General features: G+C 53.6%; 1 protein-coding gene across 1 annotated transcript in view; it reads right to left on the minus strand.

Moving 5' to 3' along the window:
- The window catches only part of LOC311524055 (uncharacterized protein), a 127716-nt gene that overhangs the window by 6486 nt on the left and 98810 nt on the right, over nt 1-22420 (minus strand). The window lies entirely within an intron of this gene.

Below are 22420 nucleotides of genomic sequence, written 5' to 3' on the forward strand. Positions count from 1 at the left end.
TGTATGGAGGGCAGGTGTAGTTTATTAAATTGCTCCCCATAGGAATGTGCTACTTACAGCTGCCAGTCCCGGTGCTCTGAGTGGCATGGTAAGAGCGTGGGGAGCAGCGGGGTTGGATAAGGGGCACGGAGTCCCAGGGGGCAGTCAGGGGCCAGGGGAGATTGGATAGATGGTGGAGTCCCAAGGGGGAAGTTGGGGGGGGGGGGGTTGGATGGGTCTGAGGGGAGCGGGAAGTGGGAGGCAGTGGATAGGGGGCAGGGGCCAGGCTGTTTGGGGAGGCACAGCTTTTTTCCTACTTGGGTGTTGTGTATTAAATTGCTCCCTGTAGGAATGTGCTACTTATAGTGTACTATTTATGGCTGCCAGTCCTGGTGCTCCGTAAGTAGCACATTCCTACAGGGAACAATTTAATACACTATACCTGGTGGCTCTTGCACCCGCGCTGCCCGGCAGGAGGTTGCAGCCCCACTTCCCAGAGCACTGACGGCACGGCGAACTGAGGCTGTGTGGGAGGGGCCGGGGGCTAGCCGCCCTGGCCGGGAGCTCTAGGGCCAGGCAGGACGGTCCCACGGGCCAGACGTGGCCCGTGGGCCGTAGTTTGCCCACCTCTGCATTAGACAGTCCACACAAGAGAGAGAACCCATAAATGCTTGGATTGTGGGAAAAGCTTCAATAACTGAAAAATTCAGTCTGAACTCATACATTATTCCCCACTGGATAATTCACAGAAGAAAGAGCTTGAATGTGGGGGTATCTTCATTTGGTGCTCTCATGGAAAATGGAAAATGCTTCAGTTGGAGCTAACACCACATTGGACATCAGAGACTCCTTCACGCAGGAGAGAAATTCTCTCAGTGTCCTCATTACTTGGTTGTGTCATTTACAAAAGTTTTAGCAGCGTCATAATGCAAGAAAGAAAAAAACAGACAAAAACAAACCAAAGCCAAAATATGCCCATGTCCAAATGTTCTGGACTTGGCTGGAAAAAGTCTAGAAGCCATTTTACCAATAGATGGAAATAGGGATTTAAATTCAGAAAGCTCAAACAGAGCTTTGGGGTTCATTTAATTCCCCCTCCAGATCTGGGACACTTTCATCTTAGAATAATAGAATATTAGGGTTTCCACCACCTCCCAGGGTAACCCATTCCAGTGCTTCACCACCCTCCTAGTGAAATAGTGTTTCCTAATATCCAGCCTATGCCCCCCCACTGCAACTTGAGACCATTGCTTCTTGTTCTGTCATCTGCCACCACCGAGAACAGCCTAGCTCCATCCTCTTTGGACCCCCACTTCAGGTAACTGAAGGCTGCTGTCAAATCCCGCCCTCATGCTTCTCTTCTGCAGACTAAATAACCCCAGTTAAGAACATAAGAATTTCCATACTGGGTCAGACCAAAGGTCCATCCAGCCCAGTATCCTGTCTGCTGGCAGTGGCCAATGTCAGGTGCCCCAGAGGGAGTGAACCTAACAGGTAATGATCAAGTGATCTCTCTCCTGCCATCCATCTCCACCCTCTGACAAACAGAGGCTAGGGACACCATTCCTTACCCATCCTGGCTAATAGCCATTAATGGACTTAACCTCCATGAATTTATCTAGTTCTCTTTTAAACCTTGTTATAGTCCTAGCCTTCACAACCTCCTCAGGCAAGGAGTTCCACAAGTTGACTGTGTGAAGAAGAACTTCCTTTTATTTGTTTTAAACCTGCTGCCTTCAGCCTCTCCTCATAAGTCATCTCTGTCCCTCAGGAGTCTGAGTCAGGGTCAAAGAAATCAAAGTGTGATTCCTAAGCATGGACAGCAAGAAATATTGTGGCAAGTGCCATGCTGGGAGGAGGGGGTAGAATGGGGAGATGATAAACTCTCCAAGCCTCAGACATAGGCTGCTGTGTTGGGGTGGAGTGTGACGGTGGAGTGGGGGGGGGAGGGAATCCCTCCATCTCACTCCATCGCCCTCAAATAACACAGAACCCCAAACACCTCGTTTTACTATCTGTGCTCCAGCACTTTTAGAATCTATTTAATTCTGGTCTCTAAGGGAGTCAAAGTACAAAAAATAAATGTTTTTTGGCTTAACCTGGAGCAACGTGAGACTATGTGGGAACGAGACACTCTCTCCCCAAAGGGGGAACTCAGTGATTCTAGCAATCACTCTGCTAATGGGAGGATCAGAATATATAAAATGTTTGGGGTCAGTCTAGATTAGGAAAAGTGGGGGAGGGTCAGAGGAGATTTGCTAGCTAATCCCAGTCACTTTTCCCACCACAGACAGACCCTCAGAGGCTGATGCTGTAGAGGCAGAGGTGGGATCCAGAGGCCTTTAGACCTCCCACAGAAGACCCTGTGAAAATCAGTCCCTCTCAGTGGTGCTTTCTGAATGCAGAATTGGCAGGGAAAAGGGACAGAAGGGGGTAAGTGATAAGAGGCAGCACTTCTCTCCCCTGTACTCTCCTCCCTTATCCCATGATCCCCAATATTTGATTTCCCCAGTACCCTCCTTTTCCCACGTCTACCAGACCCAACCACTCAATCCCCCAGTTTCCTCTCCAAAACCCATCCCTCCTGGTCTCTGCACATTTGATCCCGTGGAACCCAGCACCCGAGGAGGTTTAGGGAAGGAAAGAGTACTGAGCACAGTAGATTTAGCCAGTTCAGAAGAAAATGGATTAATTTATTTTCCTTCTTTTGGGAGTGTGACAGGGTGCTGGTCAAAGTGTAGGCCTGAGACCTGATCAAACCCCCTGTCATAAATATAAAGTGAAGGGTAACCACCTTTCTGTATACAGTGCTATAAAATCCCTCCTGGCCAGAGGCAACATCCTGTTACCAGTAAAGAGTTAAGAAGCTCAGCTAACCTGGCTGGCACCTGACCCAAAGGACTAATAAGGGAACAAGATACTTTCAAATCTTGGGGGGGAAAGGCTTTTGTTTGCACTTTTTGTTTACGTGTTTGTTCTCTCTTGGGACTGAGAGAGGCCAGTCAGAAATCCATCTTCTCCAACCCATCCTAATCCAAGTCTCCAATATTGCAACCAGTATAGGTAAGCCAGGCAAGGCCGATTAGTTTATCTTTTGTTTTGTGTGAATTTTCCCTGTGTTAAGAGGGAGGTTTATTCCTGTTTTCTGTAACTTTAAGGTTTTGCCCAGAGGGGGATCCTCTGTGTTTTGAATCTGAATACCCTGTAAAGTATTTTCCATCCTGATGTTACAAAGGTGATTCTTTTACCTTTTCTTTAATTACCTTCTTTTAAGAACTTGATTGATTTTTCATTGTTCTTAAGATCCAAGGGTTTGGGTCTGTGTTCACCTGTACAAATTGGTGAGGATTATCATCAAGCCTTCCCCAGGAAAGGGGGTGTAGGGCTTGGGGGTCTCTTTCCCTCTTCTTTGTTTAACACGCTTGGTGGTGGCAGCAGACTGTTCAAGACCAAGGCAAAGTTTGTACCCTGGGGAAGTTTTTAACCTAAGCTGGTAAGAATAAGCTTGGGGGTCTTTCATATGGGTACCCATATCTGTACCCTACAGTTCAGAGTGGGGAAGGAATCCTGACAGCCCCCTTTCCCCCCATTAAACCAGCCTTGGATGAAACTCAGGGAGTTCATCACTAAAATTGAAAAAAGGAATGTTCTGCTGCTGATAAAGCACCCCCACCTCAGGAATGTCCCTAACGAGTTATAACCACCGAGGCTGTAAAGACGCTGGGAAATTAGGGAGGATACAGAAGGAGACTCAACAAATGGTAAGATAAGCTCTGACCAGCATTTTATGCTGACTATCTGCATAAACAGAAAAGGTCACAACTTAGTTACAATTTGGGCATAAAGATAAAATGTAAAGACCTTGGGAAGGAAGGAAGGAGGACACATAGGTGCCAGTGTGTAATTGGTTACAATTTTTGTGATTTAGGAGTGTGAGATAATGTGATAGGTTTAGTAAATTTGAAGGAGGGAGCTAGTTTTACCTATATAATGTAAATGAAAAACAAAGCTCTCTGGGAACCATTTCCGGACTTCAGTTCATCATCAAGCTGCTGGAACTCTGACCCCTCTGCACGACCATGATGTGCAGAGGCATTGCTAGGAACCCCCAGATGAATGAATCCTGACTGGCCATTGGGTGAAATTTGTCTGTATATTGAGAGTGGTGAGCAAAAGAGATTTGCTTGGTATATGTATTCTGTGTGTGGTGCTAATAAATAGATGTTTTGCGCACAACTGTGTAAGGCTCTTTCACTGGGTAAGGATAGGTGCCTTACACCCTGAGCCCTCAGAAGGGAAAGTGTGGGGGTGCCTAAATTGATTGGGTCATGCCTTGAGCTCTCAGTAGGGTATAGGCAGCGTACCCTATATGTTCTACTTATAACATTTAAAGTACTCAACCAGGAGGTGGGAGACCAGGATTCAATTTCCCCCTCTCTCTCTCATGGGGAGAAGAATCTGAACAAAAGTCTCACATATCTCAGGAGAGCTCTAACCACTGAGCTAGGAATAGGCTTGGTAAAAGTCAATTGTTACTTTTTAAATAGTTTTGATGGATAATATTGATGTTTATTTTTAAGAGGGTTTTTATAATTTTTTGTCAATGTAAATCTTCACCATTGCCCATAAATATGGATTTTGAGTGGGTTTTAATCTATTTAAATTTTCACAGTTGTGGAAAATTCTGGGGGGTTGTCAGACAATTCTCACCCCCACATACATTATTTCATGTCATTAGACACCGAGATTCTAAATGTCAAAGCTTAATAACAGTGAAAACTCAAATGTCACCATCCCATGTCTCAGACTCATAGACTTTAAGGGCAGAGGGACCATCATGATCATCTAGTTTGACTGCCCCAGCATGCACCTCAAACTAAGTTTTCCCTTCCTTATCTCACATGTGGCAGCCCCACTGTCTACTCAGGTTTGTCCTTGGCCCATGCCCCATTTTGGAAGGGGCGCAAGGCCAAAATTGGTGCTGTGACCCACATGGCACAATGCTACTCATTCAATTTTGGCCCCAGAGGGCCCACCAACCCCCACTGTCATAGTGGGGGTGGGACACTGGGGCCTATCCTGAGTGGGCAGAGTTCCAGTCCCAGAACCAGACCAGTTAGTGCTTCACCATTTACATCCAGACTTGGCATGGGGGGTTGCTGCTGTCAGTGCCCACATGGGGGAGCCAGCCAGGAGAGGGAAAGAGGGAAACTGGACTGGGGGGCAGACATGAGAGAGATTTGCTTAGAGCCCAGTGGTGGGTTAATCCAGCCTTACAAATAACCAGAGGAATCTGGTGGCAAAGCACTGACAGCTACATGGCCTGAGTTAGGGGAGCAGAACTTGTAGCTCCAGCCCAGGTCTAGTATCCAGGGAGTCTGGTGTGGAGACAAGAGACCATCTCTGACAAATTGCTCCCTGTGCCAATCTCTCACCAGAGGGAATCACACACAGAGCCAGTGTCACCGAGAAATGTGTCTCCTGCTGCTCCCAGTTCTGGGCGGCGTCTCTAGGACAAGGACCCATTACCTCAGTGTCCCTGTTGATACTGGAGACTCTATGGAACAATCCCCAGTCTCCATAGAAGACCTCTTTTCCCCTCTGGCTGGGATCTGGATGTATGCTTTCTTCATTGACGTGGTGGCTTCTATGCACGATGCCCCCTTAATACTAAGGGAAGCTGCCTGTGCCCATGGGATGTGGGGCCCCAGGAGGCAGGGTCTGGGGCAGGGGGGCTGCAGTGCAATCCCTTGACCACTAGGACGCAGGAGTAGCTGGGATGCAGCTCTGGGAGGATCACTGGGGTCACTCAGTTCTGGTAGGGAATCGCATTTGCTGCAGTTACGCTGGGGTGCTGTGGGGGACCTATGCGCCTTACAAGATTCCCCAAGCCCCAGCTGCTGGGGACCCTGGAGCCCTGGCTCCAGCCAGGAGTGGGTGAATCTTGAGCAGTAACAGTTCTGCCGCTCCCCAGGAGCCTCTCCCAGTGCAGAGACCCAAGCCTGGCCAGGACTCCCCTTCCCAGGCCCCAGCCCCTGCTTTCAGGGAAGACACCGCTTGGAGGGAAGGTAAGAGAGACCTTCCCATGCCCCCCCCCCACCCCAAGCAGTGCCTCCCAGTTCCACCCTGGCTGCTCTCATTCCCTGCCCTGTGCCCAGGAAAGTCCCTGGCAAAAATCATGGAGTAGGTCCTCAGGGAATCCATTTTGAAGCACTTGGAAGAGAGGAAGGAGATCAGGAACAGTCAACATGAATTCACCAAGGGCAAGTTATGCCTAACCAACCTGATTGCCTTCTATGAAGGGATAATGGACTCTGTGGATATGGGGACAGCAGAGGATGATGATATATCTTGACTTTAGCAAAGCTTTTGATACAGTCTCCCACAGTATTCTTGCTAGAAAGTTTTAAAAAGTATGGATTGGATGAATGGACTATAAGTTGGTATGACAAAGTTCCTCCTCTACCTTGGTGGGTCCTGCGCTTATTGGTAGATTTGCTCACCTCAGAGATTCATGACAGCCTTCAATTTGAGCCACAAAAGTGGCCAAATCTGCTGTTTTACTCAGATAACCTCATCACTGGCTAGGGGGAAAAGGGAGGCAAACAATCCTCACAGTCTCTGCTGATCCACCATGTGGGTCAGGGAACAACCCAGAGACCTCCTCCTCTAGTGGACCCACAGTCCAGGTCAACTCCTCCTGAGCCTGATCAGGAGTTGGGAGGTTTGGGGGGAACCCAGGCCCGCCCTCTACTCTCAGTTCCACCCCTGATTAGCCAGCCTGTCCTAATTGATTCTCGCAGTTTCTTCTTAATTGGCTCCAGGTGTCCTACTTACCCTGTCTGCCTTAATTGTGTAAGCAGAGTCAGGATGAACTCCACCCTGACATCTGGTGGTGAGGTGTGGCAAGCTGCGGAAAAGAACTTCAGGGGCTGATCTCATTTGCATAGGCACACCCACCCCGCCTAGCATGAGCCCATAGCTGCCCAAATGGTCACTTTGGCTGCTGTGGGATCCCCAGTGCCTCTGTTATTGGGGCAGGAAGAATAAATTGTTATTACCCTGACTATGGGAACTGTGCTTGGAACTGTACTGGGCCTTTTGTTATGATGGAGGGACTCGCCATCAACTAAGCAGCACTCTCTAGGCAAGGGACATGGGTTCCAAAACTCTGTGAACTGAGAGGGGCTGGGGACAAGTATTAATACTTGGTGGTATGGGCCTCTTGGTGAGGGCTTTACATGTTAATTGTACTTCCCCCTCTCTCCACTGTGGAATATCAGAGCTAATTTTGATTTTATTAGGAGTCTAGTTACAGGCTGCTGAGCTCACTTTGGGCTAATGGTGCACCAGCACTGAGGCTCCCCTACTACAAGCTGAATTCACCTAAGAGCTGAAATCACTGAGCGTTGTGTTAAGTAGTGGAGGAGCCTGAAGATATATTGTGGAGCAGTTTGCGGGACGGCTGGAGTGCCTTGTGGACAGGCTGGAGGAGCAGTTCATAGGACCGTGAGAGCTGCTTGTAGGACGTGGAGCAGAGCAGTTCGTGGACCGGCTGGTGGAGCAGTTTGTGGGACGGCGGGAACTGCTTGTGGGACACGGAGCGGAGCCGAGTGAAGCAGTTCGTGGGGTGGCGAGTGGAGCGAAGGCCTATGGAGCTGTGGGGCGGTCAGCTTCAGATCATGTAAGGTGCCCCTTACCTCTCTCTCTCTCTTCCCCCCCCCCCTCCCCTGCCCCATCTCCACCCAGGTTGGGAGGTAAAGCTCTGCAGATAAACTTTTGAACTCTGGGGTTGCCCTGACCAGGGACAGAGACTTTTGGGCCACTGGACTTTTGGGACTTTGGGTGATTTGGGGTTGCTGGACTCAAGAACCAAAGGGAAAGGGCATGCCCCAATTTGCTTGGGGTGGGTTTTTTGCTCATGGGTTGTGTTATGAATCCTGTTGGTGGTGTTTCCCCAACATAATGCCACCTTGTTTCTCTCTGTTATTAAAAGGCTTTTTGCTACACTCAGACTATGTGCTTGTGAGAGGGGAAGTATTGCCTCTTGGAGGCGCCCAGCGGGGGTGGTGTATATTTGTCCCAGGTCACTGGGTGGGGGCTTGAGCCGGTTTGCATTGTGTTATTGGAATGGATCCCCTAGATATTGAACCCGGCCCTTGTTGCTGCCAACTCTGACAGGCAGAAGGGTTACAATTGGTTCCAGCAAGTTCCTGCTTGTTCTGGAACTGCCCCTGTTACCTTACCCAGGGAAAAGGGATCTACTTAATCTGGGACTAATACATCTGCCCTCTGGCCTGGAGGGAGGTAGAGGGCTACTGTTTCTGCTACTAGGCCCTGGGCTCTCCCTGCTCCCCTGGCTAGGCCAGACACCCCCTCCCCCCGCTTCTCTGTTACCTGGTTGCTGGCTGGTGAACCACCCCCACACCCTACCGTTGCTGCTGCTCCTACAGCAGCCCCTTGGGGCCTCCTGGCCTGCTCCCCAGAGAAGGGGAGTGAGGGACCCCTGCTCCAGCCCCAGCTGCTGCTGTGGACACCATCACCACCACCTGAGAGGGGTCCTTTCTGCCTGCCTAGATCACCGGACTGATGCCTGGAGTTGCTGCTGTGGTGTTTGCTGCCTAGAAGCTGCTGGAGCCTCAGGAGGAAGACGAAGAGGACGATCAGCTACTGGGGGAGTGTGCAGAGACTCTGCAGACCACTGTGGAGGGAGCCATCAAGGACTGAGTATCTTTTGAACTGTGCTCTTGTGGTGGAGCTTAGCCAGGAGGAGTGATCGACCTGCTTCCCTTTTCCCCTCCTCTTTCTGGTGTTTTTTCCCCTCCCTGCTCATTATGGTGTGGGACAAGGCGGGTGGGACCCCTCCAGCAGACTCAGCTGCCCTGCCTAGGCTCTACCTCAACCCCTGCTGCTGAACCACCTGCTATCGTCCCAGCTGCTGCCATGTCCCTCACCCCCTCTGATTCTGGGGGAGTCCCCCACAGCCGGTGGGAAGGACCAGGTCAAGAAGAAGGGTAAGGGCCCCACCACAAAAACAAGGCTCTCCATGGTAGGGGCTGCCCCCACTGCCGTGGCCCCGTCACCGGCTGCAGTGTCCCTACCCTATGCTCCCTCCACCAGCTCTGCGGGTGCCCCGGCCCCCAAGGTGTACGCCCAAGTGGCGGCAGACCTCCCCACACCTGCCGCTACATCATCTCCTCTGACTACCGCCTCCGCTACCATCTATAGTGGCCCACCTTGACCAGGAAGCACGGCATCTGTTGCCTCCTGGTGCCCACCTCGCCCCATGTAGAAACCTACGTGTGGGCATTGGCGAGGGTGGTGGGGCCCATGGCCACTGTGGCGACCTCCAAAATGTACAGAAAGGTCGTGTTCTTTCTAGCATCGGAGGCCACCGCCCAGGAGGCAGTTGAGAAGGGCCTGGCAGTGTGGGGGGTGTTCATCCCTCTTGAGCTGCTAGAGGACCTGGGTGTCCATCTGGTCCTGACGTCCGTCCGTCCGTCCCTCCCTCCCTCCCTTCCTTCCCAGTGCTGCCCTATTACCTGCCCTCTCTACCCTGGGGAAACCCATCTCCGTTGTCAGCCCTCTCCTACTGGGCTGCAAAGACCCCGCCCTCCATCATGTCCTCTCGTTCTGCTGACAGGTACAGCTTCAACTGCCGCCGGCGGTGTGGGACGGAGAGACTCTAAAGGGGTCCTTCCTGGTTCCCTACCAGGGGGCCTGTTATCGGATGCCTTATTCCACACGGGAGGCCCGGTGCTACCAGTGCCGGGCGATGGGGCACGTCCAGAGGGACTGCCTCCTGGCCTGGCAAGGAGGGGCATCCAGGTCCCCCAAACCCCAGCAGGGCACCGGCCCCGCCGGCGCCCCTGCCTGCCTGGCGCCCAGAGCTGCCTCTCCTCCTTTCCAGCCCACCACCACTCCTGCTCGGGCCCACGGGGCACCTCCCCCAGTGCGCCCAGAAGAGCGGCAGAGCCGTGCCTCCGCTGCTTGCAATCTGGCGGGGCCTGTGGAGGAGGGTGCAGCAGGGATACTGCCAGGCATGGGAGAGGGCCTACCCCAGGGGGAATCTTCCCTCCCTCCTGCTGCTCCACTGCTACCTCTGAGTCCCTGAGCCATCACCCCTGACCCAACCCCTGTTAGCCAGCCCCCAGATGATGCCATGGAGGGCTGGGCCCTAGTACAGGGGAAGTGGGGCAAGCAGAAGGCTCGAGCTCCGCTCCTCCCATCCGATGCAGAGGTCCCCCAGGATTGCCCAGAAAGGGGGGCACTGATGCCGAGCCTTCTGCTTTGCCCACGGGTGTGTTCCATCCACTGGTGCCAACTGGGGAAGACGTGGCAGCACTGGGGAGAAGCGCCGCCCCTCCACTGGAGTCTCTTCCCACGGAGGACCCCGATGGAGCCCCTCCTGCCCCCTTAACTTCTGAAGCCCCTGCAAGCCCCAAGGCGATCGTCACTTCAGGCGCTAGCGGGGAGAACTCTGGGGTGGTGGAAGGCAATCTTCCTTCCATCTACGAGGAGATCGAGGCCCTGGGTCTGACCCCGGTCACCCAGGGGGAGGACGACCCTCTGCCAGCGGGCCTCGACCTGAGCAACCTCACCCCAGCCCCCCTTTCCCCATGTTCCCTCCCCCCTAACCGCTGCTTCCGCTCCCGCCTCCGAGGACCCCCTGGATTCTTCCATCTGCCCAGCCACAGGTGGCACCCCGCTGACGGCCTACTGAGTCAATGTCTCGCGGCCAGGACCCAAGTCACCAGGAGCATCCCTCATTGGTGAGGGGCAACTGACCTCCTTCCTGGACGGGGGCCTCACCGAATATCGTCCACCTCCTGATGCCGTGGCTGTCACACCCACCAAAGAGCCTGAGCCCGGCATCACAGAAGGCCCCCTTCCCAACTCCTCAGACCCCTGAGCCCGACCGAAAGGGGCCACCTCTCAGCAGCCTGGCTACTGGGGCCCAGGGTCCCGCCCCTGCCCCTCTCCCTGACCCCTGCCCTGCCCCTGATAACAACCCTGTTCCTATCCCCTTCACTTCCCGTGATGCCATTGCCACCTCTGGGGCCATCTCCTTCCCTCTCCCAGAGCATGACCCCCGGGAAGCGGTCTTCATGTTCCCCTGTCCTGACCCATTAGGGGCTGCTATCTTCCCTCTGCCGCCCTCCATTGAGCCGGGGTCTGAGGTGGGCCATGTGGTGCCAGCCTATCAGGTGCCACGTCGGGGGTCTGCCTTTTGCCTGCCTGTCTCAGTGGGCCATGGGCTGTGCCAGAGGCCCCGCTGGAGGATTGCCTGGGTCCAGTGATCCCACCCTCCCAAATGCTGTGAAAGGAGCTGTGGGAGTTTCTGGAAGACATCCGTGGCTCCTGCAATAAGGTGCAGCTTGCTCTCCAGTGATGGGGGGGGTGGGGATTTTCATCAAATCCTCCTGGCTGCGAGAGCCCTTATGAGGGAGGGTAAAAGGACCAGGAAGTAGGCTGCCATGGCCTACCAGCGGGTCCGCAGCTTCCATGACGCCTTGCTCACCTACGGAGTAGGTCACTATTTGATGCGCAGCCCAATGGGGACCGTGAGAGTCCCTGCCGGCGAGGATCCCCCCGCCCTCCTCATGGCACCCATCATCTTTGCAACATTGAATACCCAAGGCTGTAAGATGGGTCTCCACAGATGCCAGATGCTCTCCTTCCTTCGGGAGGGGGGGTACTTTGTGGTTTTCCTGCAGGAGACCCATACGGATCCAGTCACCGAAGATAGCTGCTGGCTGGAGTGGGGGGACAGGGTCTACTTTAGCTATCTCACAGTTCGTACAGCTGGAGTGACTACCCTGTTCTCCCCTGACCTACTGCCCGAGGTGCTGGGGGTGGGCCAGGCTGTGCCGGGCTGCCTGCTGTACCTCCAGGTCCACATGGAGGGGCTCGTGGTCAACCTCATTAACGTCCATGTCCCGACATCAGACCCGGAGCGGCTGCATTTCTATCAGCAGGCGTCTGCCTGCCTTGGCTCCTTGGAGCCTCCCGAGTGCCTGGTCCTGGGTGGGGACTTTAACGCCACCCTCGAGGAGCGGGACCGCTCGGGGACTGAGCAGAGCCCGGCCGCCGTGGACTTCCTCCGGAAGATTGTCGAACATCACTCCCTGCTGGACGTCTGGCGCGACCACCATCCGGACGACATCTCGACGTTCACCTTTGTCCCGGTGGAGGCCCATTGGTCGTGCCGCTCCCGGTATGACCACATCTACTTGTCATGTGTCCACCTTTCACGGGCCCACTCCTCCAGCATCCGGCAGGCCCCATTTTTGGATCACTATCTGGCCACTGTGACGGCCCCTCTCTATGCGGAGATGCCAGGGCTGGCCTATTGGCATTTTAACAACAGCTTGTTGGAGGATGTGGGCTTCGTGGTGTCCTTCCAGGAGTTCTGGCTGGCCTGGTGGCGGCCGAGGGGCACCTTCCCCTCAGCGTGGCGGTGGTGGGATGTGCGGAAGGCTCTTCTGCCACAATTACACCCGGGGCACCAGCCGATGGAGGGATGTGGCAATAGAGCAGTTGGAGTGGGAGGTCTTAGAACTGGTGAGGCATCTGGCCGCCAGCCCTGAGGATCCATCCCTCTGCAGAGCGTGCCGGGAGAAGCTCCGGGCCCTCGAAGACCATCGGTCCCAGGGTGCCTTTGTTTGATCCCGCATCCACCTCCTTCAGGAGATGGATCACAGCTCCTACTTCTTCTACACCCTGGAGAAAAAGAGGAGGGCCAAGAAACACGTCATCTGCCTCCTGACAGAGGATGGCAACCCCCTCACAGATCCGGTGGAGATGTGCGAGAGAGCCAGGACCTTCTACACAGGCCTTTTCTCCCTGGATCGGACTGATCCTAACACTTGCAGAGTGCTCTGGGACGACCTCCCTACAGTCAGCGTGGGTGACCGAGACTGGCTAGAGCTGCCTCTCACTCTAGCCGAGTTCTCAGAAGCCCTCTGCAGCATGCCCACCAAATCTCCAGGCATGGACGGGCTGACCGTGGAGTTCTACCATGTGTTCTAGGACGTCCTCGGCCCAGACCTAGTCACTGTATGGGCTGAGTCTTTGGAGAGCGGGGTCCTCCCTCTCTCATGCAGGTGAGTCGTGCTCACCTTATTGCCAAAGAAGGGGGACCTCTGCAAGTTACAGAATTGGAGTCCCGTCTCGCTCCTCGCACGGACTACAAAGTCATAGCGAAGGCCATCTTGCTGCGGCTGGGGTCTGTGCTGGTGGACGTGGTCTACCCAGACCAGACCTACACTGTCCCAGGCCGTACCATCTTTGATAACCTGTGTCTAGTCTGGGATCTCCTGAAGCTTGGGTGTAGGATGGTCTGTCGTTCACCCTCCTGTCCCTGGATCAGGAGAAGGCATTCGACAGTGGACCATGGGTATTTCCTGGGCACTCTGAGAGCGTTTGACTTCAGACCCCAGTATGTGAGTTTTCTCCAGGTGCTGTATGCCTCCGCAGAGTGTCTGGTCAGGCTCAAATGGACCCTGACCGAACCGGTCAGCTTCTGGCAGGGACTATGACAGGGGTGCCCCCTCTTGGGCCAGCTGTATGTTCCAGCGATTGAGCCCTTCCTCTCTCTCCTCCATTGGAGATTGATGGGGTTGGTGCTGCAAGAGCTGGAGCTGTGGCTGGTCCTGTCAGTGTACGCCGCCGATGTGCGCCTCATGGTCCAGGACCCAGGCGACTTGGCACAGGTGGAGGCTTGCCAGGCCATCTACTCGGCAGCATTCTCCACCTGGGTCAACTGGGTCAAGAGCTCTGGCCTGGTGGTCAGGGATGGCTGGCAGGTGAGCTCCCTCCCACCTGCGCTTCAGGCCATCCGGTGGAGCACGGGTTCACTGCTCTATCTCGGCATTTACCTTTCTGCCATGCATCTGTCTCCGCCAGAGAAATGGCATGGTTTAGAGGAAAGGGTGATAGAGCGGCTCCAGATATGGACAGGACTACTCCGGTGCCTCTCCCTTCAAGGGAGGGCACTGGTGCTCAATCACCTAGTCCTGTCCATGCTCTGTTACTGGCTGAACACCCTGGTCCCGGCCCCAGGTTTCCTGGCGAAGCTCCAGAAGGCGATTCTGGAGTTCTTTTGGCCAAGGATGCACTGGGTCTCTGCAGGGGTCCTCCGCCTGCCCCTGGAGGAGGGAGGGCAGGACCTGAAGTGCCTATGCACTCAGGTCCATGTCTTCTGCCTCCAGGCCCTGCAGAGGCTCCTTTATGGTGCAGGTAGTGGGGGGAGTACTGGTGCACGCCTTCCTGAGCCATTTCCGAGGGCTCCAGTATGACCAGCAGCTCCTTATCTCCATCCGAGAGGTCTTCCATGAGACCTCTCCAGGCTGCCGGTCTTCTACCAGGACCTCCTCCAGACTTTGGAAACTGTTCTCGGCAACCAGGTCCGTGGTGGCCACTGAGGGGTCAGATCTCCTTGCGGAGCCCCTGCTACACAACCCCCAGCTCTGTGTGCAGGTGGCAGAGTCCCGCTCGGTGTGCCAGAGGTTGGTCCTGGCAGAAGCCACCAGAGTCAGAGACCTCCTGGACTACGACCGGGGAGACTGGCTGGATCCCCTGACGCTCACTCGATGCATGGGGCTCTCCAGACCTCGTACTCCCCCGGCACGTACTTCAGGAGGTGAGGGCTACTTAACCGCCTGCTGCTCAGGCCTACCTCAACTGGGTCCTGGGAGAGGGCACGCCCCACCCACCCTCCAGCCCAGGCCCTCTGGACCTTTTCTTAGGGACCCTGTCCCATGAACCCAACCGCCCTGCCCCCGTCCCTTCACCGTGAGCCGGCTGCATGACTTGCAGCCGGTTCATTTCCAGACCACGCCAAGGAAATATCTATACACGCTCGTGCTACACACCCTTCACTTCCTCACCCTTGCGTCCTGCCCCGACACAAAGTGGCAGGACCTCCTGCCACCTCTAGAGGGTGAGGAGCCCCGGTGGGCCAGCCTATACTCCACCCTGGTCCTGAAGCCCTCCGGGAATATCAGTTGGCGGCTCCTTCATGGAGCTGTGAGCACGGACATGTACTTGGCGTGGTTTACCCCTGTCCCGGACACCTGCTCCTTCTGTTTACTTGGACTGCACCAGGTTCTGGCTCCTCACAAATATTTTGTTAAGTTCCCCTCACCTCCTTATCTATGCACTCCCTATCCGAGGCCCCACAAAGCCAGGGGACCTCCTGGTCAACCTCCTCCTGGACCTGGCTAAAATGGCCATCTATAAAACCAGGGAGAGGAGGTTGGCCGATGGAGTCTCCTGTGACTGTAAAGCCTATTTCTGATCGTCCGTCCATTCACGCATCCAGGCAGAGTTCCTCTGGGTGGTGTCCACTGACTCCCTTGACGCTTTCGAGGAGCAGTGGGTGCTGTCGAGGGTTCTCTGCTCGGTGTCCCTTTGTTTGACCCTTTGACTGCACTCCAGTTTCTGTTATTTTATTAGTTGTCCCCCAAAATCACTTGGCTTCCGGGTCCTGTGGATCCCCCCATTAGGCTGGTGGGGGGATCCTTTAGCAGTGAGCAAGCTTTCACCCGACCACTTCGTGGATCCCAATGGGAACGCTCTCCTGTAGCCATCTGGCCTTACCCTGTGACAGTGGATAGAAAGCTGGCTAGGTTGTCGGGCTCAATGGGTAGTGATTAATGGCTCGATGTCTAGTTGGGAGCCGGTATCAAGCGGAGTGCCCCAGGGGTCAGTCCTGGGGCTGGTTTTGTTCAACATCTTTATTAATGATCTGGATGATGGGATTAATTGCACCCTCAGCAAGGTCACAGATGACACTTAGCTATGGGGAGAGGTAGATACGCTGGAGGGTAAGGATAGGGTCCAGAGTGACTTAGACAATTTGGAGGATTGGGCCAAAAGAAATCTGATGAGGTTCAACAAGGACAAGTGCAGAGTTCTGCACTTAGGAAGGAAGAATCCCATGCACCGCTACAGGCTGGGAACCGTCTGGCTAAGCAGCAGTTCTGCAGAAAAGAACCTGGAGATTACAGTGGATAAGAAGCTGGATATGAGTCAGCAGTGTGCCCTTTTTGCCAAGAAGGCCAATGGCATATTGGGCTGTATTAGTAGGAGCATTGCCAGCAGACCAAGGGAAGTGATTATTCTTCTCTATTTGGCACTGGTGAGGCCACACCTGGAGTATTGCTTCCAGTTTTGGTCCCCCCCCCCGCCACTGCAGAAGGGATGTGAGCAAATTGGAGTCCAGCGGAGGGCTGTAAAAATGATTAGGGGGCTGGGGCACATGACTTACGAGGAGAGGCTGAGGGAACTGGGGTTATTTAGTCTGCAGAAGAGAAGAGTGAGGGGGGATTTGATAGCAGCCTTCGATTACCTGAAGTGGGGTTCCAAAGAGGATGGAGCTAGGCTGTTCTCAGTGGTGGCAGATTACAGAATAAGAAGCAATGGTCTCAAGTTGCAGTGGGGGAGGTCTAGGTTGGATATGAGTAAAGACTATTTCACTAGGAGGGTGGTGAAGCACTGGAATGCGTTACCTAGGGAGGTGGTGGAATCTCCATCCTTAGAGGTTTTTAAGGTCAGGCTTGACAAAAGCCTTGGCTGGGATGATTTAGTTGGGGTTGATCCTGCTTTGAGTAGGGGGTTGGACTAGATGACCTCCTGAGGTCTCTTCCAACCCTGATGTTCTATGAAAGCTGCCACCAGCTCCCATTGTTTGCAGGGCATGTGAAGCCAGCTCGTGCCATGGGAAGAGGTGGGACAGCGAGACCTGGGGGGACAGAGGGGAGTGGGAGCTGTTGTGTAGTGTAACACACTCGCATGATCTGAGCATGCTCCGTAACATCTGCTGAAGCCAATGCCCTTACCTGGCACCAGATTCTACTGACTGCTTTTAACAGGGATTAAAAAAGGGCAAAGGGGGCAAATGGGAGGAGGGGGTGGCCAGGGTCTGAGTGGGGGGTGGAAAATGACTGGCCAGAGCTTCAGGCAGCTAGAGGCAGGGTAAGGATAGGGGGTGAGGGGCAAAATCAGGGACAGGGTGGGGGAGAGAGGAGCCAGGGTTAGGCCCAGGGTTAGGTGGTGACAGAGGGCAAAATTCTGGCACAGGCAGGGGCAGAGGGGGTAACAGTTACCCCGGTGGACTGAGACATGAGTGCTTGCAAAAATAGGGTGGGGGGGCAGAAGGACTTTTTTATTTCCCACAGGACAGGCTTCCCATACTCTCAGCATGCACTGGGCTTCCCAGGGTTGGGTTCTTAAAGGCACAGGCATTCCAATGCCTAATCACTGCAGCTCCTCTCTGTCTGATACGTACTGAGATGCTACAGGAGACTTGATTCAGTGAAATGGCTCATCCGTAAGGCTGTGATTTTGTCATGGGTATTTTTAGTAAAAGTCATGGACAGGTCACGGGCAATAAACAAAAAATCATGGAAGCTGTGACCTGTCCCTGACTTTTTCTAAAAACATCCCTGACAAAATGGGGAAGGAGGAGGATCCAGCACCCTGCCCTCTCCCGCTGCCTGCAGCAGCTAGGAGCTGCAGGGTCCCCATTGACTTGCAGGGCTGGAGCTGGGGCAGGGGGGCTGCTGGATGTTGGGGAGCTGTGAGTGGCCCCTTCTAGCAGCTGCTGAGCAGCTCTGGGGTCCCTCTGCCACCGTCGGAGGCGCCTGGGAGATGCTGGGGCATGGGGGGGCGGCTGCATTCAGAGACTAAGCAGCCGCGGGGGGGGGGGGGTCCTGCTGGTGGTGGCTGGAGAGCTCAGGAGTCCCCACCAGTGTCAGTGGCCAGTCAGTTGCAGGGTGTCCCATGGCCTGCAGAGGCTGGGCTGCTGCAGAAGTCCCCCACTGCTGGCTTCATCATATGTTACTGAGCATGCTCAATTTGTGTGAGCATACTCAGTACACCTTATGTAGCAAATTTAGTCAGGTAGCAGTTTTTCACTCTACAGGTTGGCTGGTCAGCTGCGGGGGTCCCCATTGTCATGGAGGTCACTGGAAGCAATGGATTCCGTGACTTTCGTGACATAATCGTAGTGCTTACTCATCTGCATTTGGCAGAGCACATGATGGAATTGGGGGTTGTCAGGGTTCCCTCCCCACTCTGAACTCTAGGGTACAGATGTGGGGACCCACATGAAAGACCCCCTAAGCTTATTTTTACCACCTTAGGTTAAAAACTTTCCCAAGGCACAAACTTTGCCTTGTTCTTGAACAGTATGCTGCCACCACCAAGTGATTTGGATATAGAACAGGGAAGGGACCACTTGGAGTTCCTATTTCCCCAAAATATTCCCCAAAGCCCTTACACCCCCTTTCCTGGGGAGGCTTGAGAATAAACAAGATAAGCACAAACCAGCCTTGGATTTTTAAGACCCCAAAAATCCAATCAGATTCTTAAAAATCGGAACTTTATTAGAAGAACAAAAAAAGAAAAGAGAACAACTCTGTAAGATCAGAATGGAAGATAAGCTTACAGGCAGTCAGATTCAAAACATAGAGAATCGCTCTAGGCAAAATCTTAAGTTACAAAAAGACACAAAAACAGGAATACACATTTCCTTCAGCACAGCAAATTTCACAAGCCAAAACAAAGAAAACCTAATGCATTTTCTAGCTAGATTACTTACTAACTTTACAGGAGTTGGAGGGCTTGCATCCTTGATCTGTTCTGGACAAAGGTATCACAAAGACAGAGAAAAGCCTTTTCCCCCTCCTCCAGATTTGAAAGTATCTTGTCCCCTCATTGGTCATTTTGGGTCAGGTGCCAGCCAGGCTAACTGAGCTTCTTAACCCTTTTACAGACAAAAGGGCTTTGCCTCTGGCCAGGAGGGATTTTATAGCACTGTATACAGAAAGGTGGTTACCCTTCCCCTTATATTTATAACAGGGGCCTAATAATGAGAGCATTGTAAATGAAGCTGCATAATAAACGATGTTTACATGACCTCACTCTGTGAAGAGGTGATTGATACATATGTACACCAGGCAGGGTTGTTTGGAAGCTGAAGGCTTTATACTTCTATCACACAACAGTGTCAAGTTTTTTCTTTAGACACACTTTGTTGCATATAAAGGAGAGTTAGTTCAGCCCATTATGGCCAAAGTAGAGCCCATGGGCCAAATGCAATCCATAGAGTCCTACAAGGTGAGAGGTAGCAACTTTATGACAGATGCCCCATCTGTCACAATATACTACCCCGTACCAGAAGCCCGGAAAGGTGAGATGTAGCAAATTGTGATAGATGTAATTTCCCCCATTGGTCACAATTAGCTATCCCTGGACCAGGTGATGCTAAAGGTGAGAGGTAGCAAATTAGGACAAATCCGCAAATAACAACCTTATGTATCAGTAACTGCTACTGGTAGCAAATTATGCCTCGGCAGAAGTTCCTATCTAGGTTGCATTGAGCATGCTCAGTAACATCTGCTGAAGTTGTTGCCCTCATTCTGCCCTTACTTGGACTCGGACTCTGCTGGCTGCTCTTTAGAGGGCTTAAAAAGGGGCAAAGGGAGCAAATCGGAGTGGGGGATGGTCAGGGTCAGAGCAGGGGGTGGAAATTTACTGGCCTTAGGGGTCAAGCAGCTGTAGGTAGTGGCAGGCAGGGGCGGTAGGTTTGTATAATTTTTGATGGTGTCCAGAGAAGGTCCGAGTCCTCTCCCACACACACACCTGCCTTGTAAGCTGATGTATGTTTTTTAAAATAACGTAAAAATGTGAGGGCCCTGGGGTGCGGCTGGGGATGAGGGGTGTGGGAGGGGCTCGGGCAGAGGGTTGAGTGCAGGAGTGAGGTGCAGGAGTGAGGGCTGCAGGGTGGGGCCGGGGATGAGGGGTTTATGGTACAGAAGGGGGGCTCAGGGCTGGGGCAGAGGATTGGGGGGAGCTGAGGGCTCTGGCCGGGGGTGTGGTTTCTGGGGTGGGTCAGGGCCGGGGATTAGGAGTTTGGGGTGCAGGCAGTCTGTCCCCAGCTGGGGCCAGAGAAGAGGACTCCCCCCAGCCCTCCTCCCACCGGCAGCTCTGGGGGAGGGGCTCCCTCTCCACCCTGGCAGCACACTCACCCCACACCACTGACCCTGCATGTGCTCCTAGGGCCCCTCTCAGGTCCAAGAAGCCCTCTCGCCTCCCCTGTGGTGGGTGCAGGGGGTGGGCTGCCCTCATATATGTGCCTCCTCCCCTGCTGCTGCCCCTCACTATAGCCTCCCCTATGGGGGTGGGGAATGGAGCTGTCCCTTGCCCAGCGTGGGGCAGGAGTGGTGACTGCGGGCAGGGAGGCCCTCTGTGCTGGTGGAGGGTCCTGCCGGAAAAGGGAAGGGTCCATCTGAGGCGGAAGGGCAGGGGCAGGGTCAGCCTGCCCTGGCACTAGTGGTTGGGGGGTGCTAGGACCCTGTGGCAGCAGTTGATGCCAGGAGCCACAGAACGCAGCGTGGATCTGCAGGGGGCCCGCTGCCCAGGGAACAGGCAGGGACGCTTGGGGGAGGCGCATGAGGGCAGCAGGTGGAGCTGGGAGAGAGACGAGGCCCTGAACATTGGTGGAGCCGGGCCCCCGGGCCCTGAATATTGCTGGAGCATGAGCACCACGGGCCCATATAACTTGCCGCCCCTGGTAGCAGCAGAGCGGCTGAGGGGCAAAATCAGGGAGCGGGGGTAGGAGATCATAGAATATCAGGGTTGGAAGGGACCCCAGAAGGTCATCTAGTCCAACCCCCTGCTCAAAGCAGGACCAATTCCCAGTTAAATCATCCCAGCCAGGGCTTTGTCAAGCCTGACCTTAAAAACCTCTAAGGAAGGAGATTCTACCACCTCCCTAGGTAACGCATTCCAGTGTTTCACCACCCTCTTAGTGAAAAAGTTTTTCCTAATATCCAATCTAAACCTCCCCCACTGCAACTTGAGACCATTACTCCTCGTTCTGTCATCTGCTACCATTGAGAACAGTCTAGAGCCATCCTCTTTGGAATCCCCTTTCAGGTAGTTGAAAGCAGCTATCAAATCCCCCCTCATTCTTCTCTTCTGCAGACTAAACAATCCCAGCTCCGTCAGCCTCTCCTCATAACTCATGTGTTCCAGTCCCCTAATCATTTTTGTTGCCCTTCGCTGGACTCTCTCCAATTTATCCACATCCTTCTTGAAGTGTGGGGCCCAAAACTGGACACAGTACTCCAGATGAGGCCTCACCAATGTCGAATAGAGGGGAACGATCACGTCCCTCGATCTGCTCGCTATGCCCCTACTTATACATCCCAAAATGCCATTGGCCTTCTTGGCAACAAGGGCACACTGCTGACTCATATCCAGCTTCTCGTCCACTGTCACCCCTAGGTCCTTTTCCGCAGAACTGCTGCCTAGCCATTCGGTCCCTAGTCTGTAGCTGTGCATTGGGTTCTTCCGTCCTAAGTGCAGGACCCTGCACTTATCCTTATTGAACCTCATCAGATTCCTTTTGGCCCAATCTTCCAATTGGTCTAGGTCCTTCTGTATCCTATCCCTCCCCTCCAGCGTATCTACCACTCCTCCCAGTTTAGTATCATCCGCAAATTTGCTGAGAGTGCAATCCACACCATCCTCCAGATCATTTATGAAGATATTGAATAAAACCGGCCCCAGGACCGACCCTTGGGGCACTCCACTTGATACCGGCTGCCAACTAGACATGGAGCCATTGATCATGTCTAACCATAGATCTAACCATAGATGGGGTTAAGCCCAGTGGGAGATGCTGGCAGACGGTGGCAGAGCGCAAAACCCCCACACAGGGAGGGACAGAGGAGGTAACAGTTACCCCAGTGGGGTGAGCCACCTGTCATGTTTGCAAAAATAGGGATAGGGGGCAGAGGGGCTTTTTTACTTCCCCTCTCACAGGACACTATTTCTCAGCAGGGCCACTCTACAGTTTTTGCCACCCCAAGCAGTGAAAAAAACTGCTGCTGCAGATGGCAAAGGGGAGAAGCTGCTGCTGATTGGGGCTGAGGGGCTGCGGGCTGCTGCCAAATTGCTGCTGCCGCGGAAACACTGCCGCCCCTTGCTCACTGCCGCCCCAAGCACCTGTTTGGAATGCTGGGGCCTGGAGCCAGCCCTGCTTCTCAGCACAAGCTTTCCAGAGCACAGGCTTGCCAGGGCTGGGCTCTCAAAGGCACAGGCATCCCAATTCCTAGACTGTCAGTGCCTAGACAGAGCAGCTCCTCTCTGTCTGATATAACGTGCAGAGGTGCTACAGGAGACTTGATGCAGTGAAATATTTTACATATACCCCCTCAAAAACTATGTATCACACATTTTGAGTATTTAAAAGACTATCTTATCACTTAATGTTGACATGAAGACTCACAGCAGTTCACAAATTTGTCTTATCTCCTGCTGTGATTCCCTGAGTTGTGCTCCCTTCCTTGTAATAATATATAATAATAATATAATTAATCCATTTTAATTATAGTTTTGCTCCTATTAAAAGGTTGTTTCTATTACT

This window comes from Lepidochelys olivacea (assembly GCF_965140295.1).
Source record: "Lepidochelys olivacea isolate rLepOli2 genome assembly, chromosome: 7".
Lineage (NCBI taxonomy): Eukaryota > Metazoa > Chordata > Testudines > Cheloniidae > Lepidochelys > Lepidochelys olivacea.